The sequence below is a fragment of the Talpa europaea genome, assembly GCF_964194135.1.
Source record: "Talpa europaea genome assembly, chromosome: 1".
Taxonomy (NCBI): domain Eukaryota; kingdom Metazoa; phylum Chordata; class Mammalia; order Eulipotyphla; family Talpidae; genus Talpa; species Talpa europaea.
In genome coordinates, this window is record NC_140073.1 from 42,138,075 (window position 1) to 42,147,144 (window position 9,070).

The window sequence follows — 9,070 nt, forward strand, 5'->3', positions numbered from 1 at the left end:
GAATTTACAAATGAATTCTACCAAACATTCAGAAATGAATTAGTGCCTATCCTTTATAATCTCTTTCAAAAAATCAAGAAGGAAGGGATAATACCAAACACATTCTATGAATACACTAATACCAAAACTGAACAAAGACAACACAAGAAAAGAAAACTACAGGACAATATCTCTAATGAACATTGATGCAGAAATCCTCAATAAAACTTTAACTATCAGAACCCAACAATGTATCCGTAACATAATTCACCCCAACCAAGTAGGATTTATTCTAGGCACACAAGGATGGTTCAACTTCTGAAAATCAATCAATGTAATTCAAAACATCAACAAAATAAAATAAAAACCATATGATAATATCAATAGATGCTGTGAAAGCTTTTGACAAAGTACAACACCCATTTATGAAAAAGGCCCTTGAAATTCTTGGGATCAAGGAACATACCTTAACATTATAAAGGCCATACATGACAAGCCCATACCCAATATCATTCTCAAAGGTGAAAAGTTGAAAGCATTTCCATTATGTCTGGAATAAGACAAGGATGTCCACTCTCACCACTGCTTTTCAACATAATACTGGAAGTCCTAGCCAGAGCAATAAGACAAGAGAAAGACATATAAGGAATTGAAATAGGGAAGGAAAAAGTCAAACTACCACTGTTCGCAGATGATATGATAATATACATAGAGAACCCCAAAAACTCTGCAGAAAACTAATCAAACTAATCAGTTTTTTAAAGTAGCAGGATACAAAATCAACACACAGAAATCAATAGCCTTCATAAACACAAACAATAAATCTGAAGAAGAAATCAAGAAAACCATCCCTTTTATTATTGAAACAAAAAAAAATCAAATACTTGGGAATAAACCTAACAAAAGAGATAATGGGCCTATACAATGAAAACTATAAAATAATGTTAAAAGAAATAGAAGAAGACACAAAGAAATGGAAAGACATCCCCTGCTCATGGATTGGAAGAATTAACATTATCAAAATGTCCATCCTACCAAAAACAATTTACAGACTCAATGCTATTCCAATAAAAATTTCAATGACATTCTGCAAAGAAATGGAACAAATATTGATGAAATTCACATGGAGACACCAAAAGCCCCGTTGAGCAAATGCACTCTTGAAAAAAAAAAAGTAGGGAATGGAGGCATCACAACTCAAGATTTCAGACTGTACTACAAAGCCATAATTATCAAAACTGCATGGTATTGGAACAAAAACAGACACACAGACCAATGGAACTGAATAGAAAATCCAGAAATAAGCCCACAGATTTACAGTCAAATAATCTTTGACAAAGAAGCAAAGAATATGCAATGGAACAAAGAGAGTTTGTTCAATAAATGGTGCTGGGAAAACTGGGTCGCTAATGCAAAAGAATGAAGCTTGACTACTACCTCACACCATGCAAAAAAACCAACTCAAAATGGTTTAAAGAACTAGATATAAGACCAGAACCATAAAATATATAGAGGAAAATATAGGCAAAACACTAAATAATATACACCTCAGTAACATCTTTAAAGACTCACCACTCAAAGCAGTAATAGTGAAGGCAGAGATAAATACCTGGGACTACATCAAATTAAATAGCTTCTGTACAACAAATGTTGGCGAGGTTGTGGAGAAAAAGGAACTCTCCTGCACTGTTGGTGGGAGTGCAAACTGGTCCAACCACTATGGAGAGCTGTGTGGAGATTTCTGGACCTACTAAACATAGAGCTTCCATATGATCCAGCAATTCCACTCCTAGGTATTTACCTAAAGGACACAGAAACATCAATTCCAAAGAGCACCTGCACCCCTATGTTTATAGCAGCACTGTTTACAATAGCTAAGCTTTGGAAACAACCCAAATGCCCAAAAATAGATGACTGGATCAAGAAGATGTGGTACATATACACCATGGAATATTACTCAGCATTCAAAAAAGATAAACACATGCAATTTGCAGGAACATGGTTGGAGCTGGAAGGGATCATGCTCAGCGTAATAAGCCAGAAAGAAAAAGAAAAATACCAGATGGTCTCACTCATAGCAGGGATCTAGAAAACTTAAATAAGGGACCAGGAAAAAGAATAACTAAAAGAAAGATAATATCAAACCAGAGACACTCTATAGGGGGTGGGGGTGCTGGGAAAGAAGAGACTGGATTCAAAAAAGAGGGTTGCAATTGTATGGGGAATATAAAAATAAAATTTAAAAAAGAAGAAAAAAGACAAAAAACAGAAAAAAAAATAGCTTCTGTACAGCAAAAGAAACAGTAACAAAAACCGAGATCCCACCAACTGGGAGAAAACTTTTCCACACAACACTAATCATAAAGGACTGATCACAAAAATCTACTAAGAGCTGATGAGACTCAAAAAATCAAAGAAAATTGTCCAGTCAAAAAATGGGCAGAAAAGCTAAAAAGGAACTTCTCCAAAGAGGAAATGCCAATGGCCAACAGGCACATGAAAAAAATGTTCAGCATCACTTGTAATCAGGGAAATGCAAATCAAAACTACAATGAGATACCATCTTACACCAGTGAGAATGACACATATTAAAAAAAAACTTGCAACAACAAATGTTGGTGAGGATGTGGAGAAAAAGGAACTCTCCTGCACTGCAGGTAGGAATGCAAACTGAACCAGCCACTATGAAAAGTTGTGTGGAGATTCCTCAACCTGCTAAAGATGGAGCTTCCATATGATCCAGCAATTCCACTCCTAGATATTTACCCAGAGGACACAGAAATAGTAATTCAAAAGGGCACCTGCACCCCTACATTTATAGCAGCACTGTTTACAATGGCTAAGTTTGGAAACAACCCAAATGCCCAAAAATAGATGACTGGATCAAGAAGATGTGGTACATATACACCATGGAATATTACTCAGCAATCAAAAAGATAAACTCATGCAATTTGCAGCAACATGGATGGAGCTGGAAGGGCTCATGCTCAGCGAAACAAGCCAGAAAGAAAAAGAAAAATACGGGATGGTCTCACTCATAGCAGGAATTTAGAAAACCTAAATAAAGGACCAGAAAAAAGACTAATTGTAATAAAGTAAAAATCAAAATCAACAAGCAACTATAAATCAGAGACACACTGCAGGGTGAGGGGAGAGGGAGTATGATCAAAACAAGAGGGGTGGGAATTGTATGGGGACTATAATCAAGATGAAAATGCATACATTGTGCAAAAATGAAAAACGATGCAAAAAATACAAAATAAAATAAAAATGGCTAAACAAACAAACATACAAAAAGAAACTAAGAACATTGAAATGCCCGAGTCCAGAATAAGTCCAGATATTTGGCTACAAAGAATTATTATCATTTTAATGAGTAGCATTAATAATAAAGACTTTTAAAGTAGTTTTCAATCTATTGCTTCAATCTATTGTTTCAATCTTGGAAAACAAGCTGAAGCATCAGTACAGGTTAGATGTTTCTCATGTTACTGGAGTTATTTCAGTGTATTTAAGCTTAACTAAAGTTGACAACAAATTTTAATTAAAAATTAATCATTCACATCTAAAACTCCCTTATGTTCATGGAAAAAGTCATATAAGAAACAACAAGAAAAGCTCTCTATGTTTCTAAGCAGAGTGACAGCAGGCAATATGAATCCAGAAGTTAAAGAGTTCACAGCCTAAGTCTTGGGCTTGGCAAACAACTTAAGTTACAAATTGATTCTCTCCTATTAAAATGTAAGCCTTAAAAAAAGAATGTACCTGCATGTATATGTGTGTGTCTTCTTATACATATAATTTAATATATATATAAAAGTAATCAAATAATCTTTAAAGCAGCTTTAGTGTTTCCTTTACATCTGTCTTTGAAATGACCATAGGATTAGCTATGGAAAGGATAAGCCAGCTTCCGGTCTAAGGCTACCACGGTGATATGTATCTAAGTCTCCAAAGGTACTGACAAGATGTAAACCATAAGGAGAGAGGAAGATATGAGGGCTTTTCCTGGCAGCTGGTAGCTAGATCTCAAGGGAGTCTTAGAATAAGACACAATGGCAGCCTTTCCTGTCTTTTTCTTTCTGCTCTGGTTCTGTGAAGGAGGATATTCCTGCTCTTGACTTTATAACCTGGACGAGTTCATGAAAGCTTGATCTACATTGGTCTGTATCTTTGCCTCCATGTGTATTACCTTCAGGTGTGCTAAATGTTGTCCTTCCCGTGTCCCTGTCTGTGATGATCCAGATCCGCTTCTTTACCAGTTACAGTCACTGGAAATGCATCATGATCCTTTACTCTGAGGATCTGTCTTTGAAATGCACAGATTTCTTCAAAACTCCCTCTATCTATAACTGAAAAGACCAACAGAACTCCACCCCCACCCTCCAGCCTATTCTTGTCTGCAATTCAGTCATAACTGGAAGCTGTCTTGTCCTGCGGTATACAGATTATCTAGCTGGGCTCTGCTCTGTCACTCATCATATACAGTTTTGTGCAGGATTCTCATGGTTGGATCATGATCTGTCACAAAATAGACATGAATGAACTGGATGGTGCACAACCACTTGTCCACACTGCCTCCACTGAGCAGCCGAAGCCGGTACTTCTTATCAGAACTTCCCTGACAATTGGTTGTGGCTGTGGAGACGCTGTCAAGCCCAGCCTGGTCACTCTGTGCTGCTGCCTGCCCAGGCAGGACTCTGGGGCCGTGTTTGACCCCAGCACAGGGTATTGGGGCTGGCTGGTCCCATCCCACAAGCAGGAAAGTAAGCTAAAGGCGCCAGGGTCACCAGTGGCAGGGATCATGGACCTCTACAGGTCTCTGCAGTGCCTGCTGAATGCAGCCTCTGGCACTGCCATCTACCATGGAATCCTCAATCAATTGAAATAAAATTTAAAAATTAGAATTTTATCAAGAGATAGATGTCCTTATAATTGTGGTAGAAAAGCAATGATTAGAAACAACAAATTCACAATTTGCCACTAAGCGATACACACAGAAGGAACTACTAAAGTGTGTTTTTCAAAAGGAAAATGTCACCAATGGAATTCAGAGGTGCAGGAAGAAATGATGAGTAAGAAAAGGGAAAATATATAGAAAATTACATAAATCAGAGGATTCGAAATATTTGATATTGTTGCATGCAATTTGGAATGTGTAGAGAAGCAATATATGGGAGGGAGGTCAGAGATCTTGACTTTGATATCGTGCTCGCTTCGGCAGTACATATACTAAAATTGACTTTGATATCGTTTGTCAAGTTGCAATTTCACATGCAATACATGTTGCAATTTTTAGTATAGTTTCCAAAAAGAAAAGAATGTATAACTGTCACACGAACAGAGGAAAAATGAAATAGTAAAAACACTTTGTTTCATAATTTATCAAAATTTCTGTAGTATAGTCAAACTATACTAGAAATTAACAGCATTGAATGTACTTACTGAAAAAGAATAAAGATCTGAAATCAATATCCTGAAGCTTCCACCGCAGGGAATGAAAATTAATTTAAAACAATTCGAAAAAGAAATAATGAGGGCTTCCCCGGTGGTGCAATGGGTTGAGTGCAGCACTGTGAAGCTGTTCGCAGCCTCTACAGTGCAGGTTTGATACCTGGCAAGCCAGGGAGATTCCCACATGGCAGAGTAGACCTCTCCTGTTGCACCTGCTGCTTCCCTCAGCAGTGCTTTCGGTCTGTCTGCCTGTTCTGTTCCCCGCTCGGTTTCTGGTGAATCCTCTCACCCTCCAGCACCTGAGACCTGTACCCCAGCTAATGTATAAATGAGAAATAATTCCTTAAAAAAATGAAAATTAAATCAGAAATCAATGAAATTGAAAGAGGAAAATGATAAAGAAAAGTAATGAAAACAAAATCTGGTTCTCTGAAAAGATCTACATTGGTGATAAGCAAACTAGGAAAAATCACACAAATTATTGTACTAACATAAAAGAATAGTGTTAAAGCCACTGATCCTAGAGACATTAAGATTAAAAAAAAATGGCACTAGGAAGAACTCTATGTTATGAAATGATCCAATTCCTTAGAATCTACCAAACTTGACAGGAAAAGAAAACTAACTTGAATAGGCCTGTGCCTATTTAGAATTTTGAAAAAATGATAAACAACTTTCAAAACAGAAAGCATCAGCCCAGATGAGTTCACTAGTGATCTCCACCAAACCTTTACAGTAGAAATAGCACCAATTTTCTACAATCTCTTTCAAGAAGAGAAGTGGAGGGACTATGTACTAAATAAATGGCTCTATGAAGCCAACATTACCCCAGCACCAAAGCCAGAAAAAGACACTGCAGGAAAGGAAACATAAACCTTTAATTTTCATGAGCAAAGTATTTGCAAGTTGAACCCAACAGTGTATAGATGAGTTATACCCCAGGACTAGTGAGATTTGTATCAGGTAAACAAGCTGATACCACTTTTGAAAACCAATTAATGTGATATGTCACAACATCAAGTTAAGGAAGAAAAATCACATGGTCGTATCAATAGTTGAAGAAAAACATCTGACAAAATCCAGTACCCATTCATGATGAAAATATTCAGCAAACTAAAACTTGAGGGGAGCCTTCTAATTTTGATAAGGTTTCACTAAACCCTCCAACGAACATTATAATCAATGGTGAGAAATTAAGAACTTTATCCCTAAATCTAGACTGTCCCTTCCATCATTCTATCAGCATCCAACTAGTTTAGCTAACAGATTCCAAGACTAGAAAAGGAAATAAAAAATACACAGATTGGGAAAGATGAAATCAAACTGTCTTTGTTTGCATATAACATGCTTGTCTATGTAGAAAACTCAAAGTATTATTTCATGCATAATAACATAGCAAGGTTAGATCAAAGGTTAATAGTCATAAACATTGTTTTCCTACATACCAGCACTAAATAAATGCAAATTTGAGATTAACAACACAGTATTATTTATACACACAAAATATGTAATTAAAAACTTAACAAAATGTGTATGAGATCTATGTAAGATTAACTATATATACTAAGGAAAGCTACAAAACTGATGGAAGAAATCAGAGTTTTACATAAATGAAGGGAAATTTCTTGTTGAGTAGATTAGTCAGTTCTTCCCAACTTGATCTAGAGTCAATGAAATCTCAGTCAAATCCCCAGCAAGTTATTTTCTGGATAATGTGCCTCCCTGGTAGCACAGCGGGTTGAGCACAGCACTGTGAATCTGTCTGCACAGCCTCTGCAGCATGGATTCGATTCCCGGCCATCCAGGGAGATACCCACATGGCATGGCAGACCTCTCCGGTCTGGTCCACTCCTCCCCTCAGCAGTGTTTTCGGCCCATCTGCCTGTTCTGCTCCCCGCTCGGTCTCTGGTGAATTCTCTCACCCTCTCTGGCCTCTAGCCGGTACCCCAATGCTTGTATAAATAAATAAATCTTTTTTAAGAAAAGGTATTTTCTGGATATCAACAATTTGATCCCAAAATTTATATGGAAAAGCAAAATGCCTAGAATAGCCAACAAAATACTAAAGGTGAAAGACAAAGCTACTACAGATACCTCAAGGCTTACTTTAAAGTCATAAAGAATGAAGACAGCATGGTAATGATGAAAGAATACACGAGCGGATTTGACACATAGTATAGAGGATCCCAAACTAGACCCACACAGGTACAGTCAACTGATGTCGAGAAAGAGTAAAGACAAGCCAGTGGGGAAAAGGAGTTTTTTAAACAAATGGTGTGAGGATAACTCGCACATGAAGAAAAAAGAACCTAGACGTACATTCCCTGTGAGCAAACTGGCAGTGGTCCTCTACCCTGCCTTATATCTCCTTTTTAATTAATATATAATTAAAACTATTGTAAATAATAAGGAAAACCTGTCTATATGCAAGAAAAGTAAGGTATATGTTTCCAGAAAGAGAAGCAATACAGAGCACATTATGTTAAAGCACATTATGTTAAAGAAGGCGGTTTTGTCCTTACGTAAGGAAAAATATGGAAAAAATCTGAACATGAAAAAAAAATGGAAGAAGGTTTATGGAAAAGGAATTATATTTTTTTCCAAACTGGATAAGATTAAATAAGTTTGTTATAAGGGTTTCAAAAATAAGTTTTAATATCAATAGTATACTTATGTCAAATTAAACTTTAATTTCTTTCAGCTGTTAAAGGGCAGGGTTTTCTTGGGCTGTGGTCTGCTCTTTTTTTTTTTTTTAAAGTTCTATTTATACAAGAACCGGGGTACAGGCCCGATTCGCCGGAGGGTGAGAAGATTCACCAGAGACAGATGGGGAACAGAACAGGCAGACTGATGAAATACACTGCTGAGGGGAGCAGCAGGTGAGTCAGGAGAGGTCTGCCGCACCATGTGGGACCCTCGCCAGCCAGCCGGGATCAAACCAGCGCTGCAGAGGCTGTGGACAGCTTCACAGAGCTGTGCTCAACTGCCTCCGCCACCAGGAGAGGCCCGTGCTCTTGATAACATATTGTGAAAGGTGTTTCCTTAGTCTTTTTGGTAATCAGCCTAAAAGGGAAAGATTTTGTGTTTGATCAAAATAATGCACTATGCTATTTTTATCATCAGGTCTTTGCTTATTTGGGTAGACCTAGTGTTCTTAATATCACAAGAGCTAATTTTTATTTATTACTATGTATGCTTCCATATTTGGCTTTAGACTTACTTGTCACTTTGGATGCTACTCTTTCAAACGGATTTAATGATTCTCATAGATCAAGTGTCTTAAAACTGTTTGATGTATTGATAACCTTCCTCCAAACCAAATTCTAAATGAAGTCTTTTGACATTGAACTCATCTTGAGGCATACCAAATGGTTCTTCTATCTAGATGATTTGCTTTCTACCTTTATAAAAGAGATATTAAGCCAAATAAACTCACTTGGTTGCTGAATTGCATGAGAAATACTGTGAAATACCAAGATGTTAAACATTCTTCATTTAAATTTGTATGGATAGGAATCAATCCAAGTGCCATCAGAGGCTGTTTCTTGCTTTGCTCCCCAGAGGCCATCTAAGAAGTACACAGATGGACAATATCCCAGGGGTCCCGTGACTTGGGGCAAACCTGAAGCACCTCTGG